Consider the following 2,844-nt stretch of genomic DNA (forward strand, 5'->3'; position numbering starts at 1 on the left):
TCTCTCGTGAAACTAACAACTCACTTCCTCGGTACATATACAATCTAATTTGAGAACTAATTGGTAAAATATCCACTAATTGGAATCCGAGATGTTTCTTTTGAGCAATATAGACTGCATACGGCCACCATTGAATTTGTATCTCCCTGATATCTTTCTTTCTCCCTGGTTAATCCGCCAATTAAATATCTTGCGATTCATTGAATAATTTTGAAGGAAAATTAGTAAAGTATATTCTAATTTGAATGTTAGTGGCTTCTTTAGTACATTTAAGAAGGTATAGGGCCACGATTCGTCTTAACCCTCCCTAATATCTTATTTTATCCATCGTTAAACTAACAACTCCCTTCCGCGGTACTTATATGATCTAATTTGAGAACTAATTAGAAAAATATACACTAATTGGAATGCTGGTCGTTTCTTTGGTACGATTTAGAATGCATTGGGCCACAATTTAATTTTTCTCTCCCTACTATCTTTCTTTATCACTTGTTAATCCGTCAATTAAATATCTTGGAATTTATTGAATAATTTGGAAGGAAAATTAGAAAAGTATAATCTAATTTGAATGTTAGTTTCTTGTATAGGACATTTCAGAAGGTAGGGCCACGACTCGTTTTATCTATCCCTAATATCTTTCTTTATCTCTCGTGAAACTAACAACTCACTTCCTCGGTACATATACAATCTAATTTGAGAACTAATTGGTAAAATGTCCACTAATTGGAATCCGAGATGTTTCCTTTGAGCAATATAGAATGCATACGGCCACCATTGAATTTGTATCTCCCTGATATCTTTCTTTCTCCTGGTTAATCCGCCAATTAAATATCTTGCGATTCATTGAATAATTTTGAAGGAAAATTAGTAAAGTATAATCTAATTTGAATGTTAGTGGCTTCTTTAGTACATTAAGAAGGTATAGGGCCACGATTCGTCTTAACTCTCCCTAATATCTTATTTTATCCATCATTAAACTAACAACTCCCTTCCGCGGTACTTATAGGATCTAATTTGAGAACTAATTAGTAAAACATTCACTAATTGGAATGCTGGTCGTTTCTTTGGGACGATTTTCAATGCATTGCGCCACAATTTAATTTATCTCTCCCTACTATCTTTCTTTATCACTTGTTAATCCGTAAATTAAATATCTTGCAATTTATTGAATAATTTGGAAGGAAAATTAGAAAAGTATAATCTAATTTGAATGTTAGTTTCTTGTTTAGGACATTTCAGAAGGTATAGGGCCACGACTCGTTTTATATATCCCTAATATCTTTCTTTATCTCTCGTGAAACTAACAACTCCCTTCCTCGGTACATATAGGATCTAATTTCAGAACTAATTTGTAAAATATTCACTAATTGGAATGCTGGTCGTTTCTTTGGTACTATTTTGAATGCATTGCTTCACAATTTAATTTATCTCTCCCTACTATCTTTCTTTATCACTTGTTAATCCGTCAATTAAATATCTTGCAATTTATTGAATAATTTGGAAGGAAAATTAGAAAAGTGTAATCTAATTTGAATGTTAGTTTCTTGTTTAGGACATTTCAGAAGGTATAGGGCCACGACTTGTTTTATCTATAACTAATATATTTCTTTTTCTGTCGTGAAGCTAACAACTCACTTCCTCGGTACATATAGAATCTAATTTGATAACAAATTGGTAAAATATCTACTAATTGGAATCCGAGATGTATCTTTTGAACAATTTAGAATGCAAACGGCCACCATTGAATTTGTATCTCCCTGATATCTTTCTTTCTCCCTTGTTAATCCGTCAATTAAATATCTTGGGATTCATTGAATAATTTTGAAGGAAAATTAGTAAAGTATAATCTAATTTGAATGTTAGTGGCTTCTTTAGTACATTAAGAAGGTATAGGGCCACGATTCGTCTTAACTCTCCCTAATATCTTATTTTATCCATCGTTAAACTAACAACTCCCTTCCGCGGTACTTATAGGATCTAATTTGATAACTAATTTGTAAAATATTCACTAATTGGAATGCTGGTCGTTTCTTTGGTACTATTTTGAATGCATTGCGCCACAATTTAATTTATCTCTCCCTACTATCTTTCTTTATCACTTGTTAATCCGTCAATTAAATATCTTGGAATTTATTGAATAATTTTGAAGGAAAATTAGAAAAGTGTAATCTAATTTGAATGTTAGTTTCTTGTTTAGGACATTTCAGAAGGTATAGGGCCACGACTCGTTTTATCTATAACTAATATATTTCTTTATCTCTCGTGAAACTAACAACTCACTTCCCCGGTACATATAGAATCTAATTTGAGAACTAATTGGTAAAATATCGACTAATTGGAATCCGAGTGTTTCTTTTGAACAATTTAGAATGCATACGGCCACCATTGAATTTGTATCTCCCTGATATCTTTCTTTCTCCCTGGTTAATCCGTCAATTAAATATCTTGGGATTCATTGAATAATTTTGAAGTAAAATTAGTAAAGTATAATCTAATTTGAATGTTAGTGGCTTCTTTAGTACATTAAGAAGGTATAGGGCCACGATTCGTCTTACCTCTCCCTAATATCTTATTTTATCCATCGTTAAACTAACAACTCCCTTCCGCGGTACTTATAGGATCTAATTTGATAACTAATTTGTAAAATATTCACTAATTGGAATGCTGGTCGTTTCTTTGGTACTATTTTGAATGCATTGCGCCACAATTTAATTTTTCTCTCCCTACTATCTTTCTTTATCACTTGTTAATCCGTCTATTAAATATCTTGGAATTTATTGAATAATTTTGAAGGAAAATTAGAAAAGTATAATCTAATTTGAATGTTAGTTTCTTGTTTAGGAC

The sequence above is a fragment of the Humulus lupulus genome, chromosome 3 (assembly GCF_963169125.1).
Source record: "Humulus lupulus chromosome 3, drHumLupu1.1, whole genome shotgun sequence".
Taxonomy (NCBI): Eukaryota; Viridiplantae; Streptophyta; class Magnoliopsida; order Rosales; family Cannabaceae; genus Humulus; species Humulus lupulus.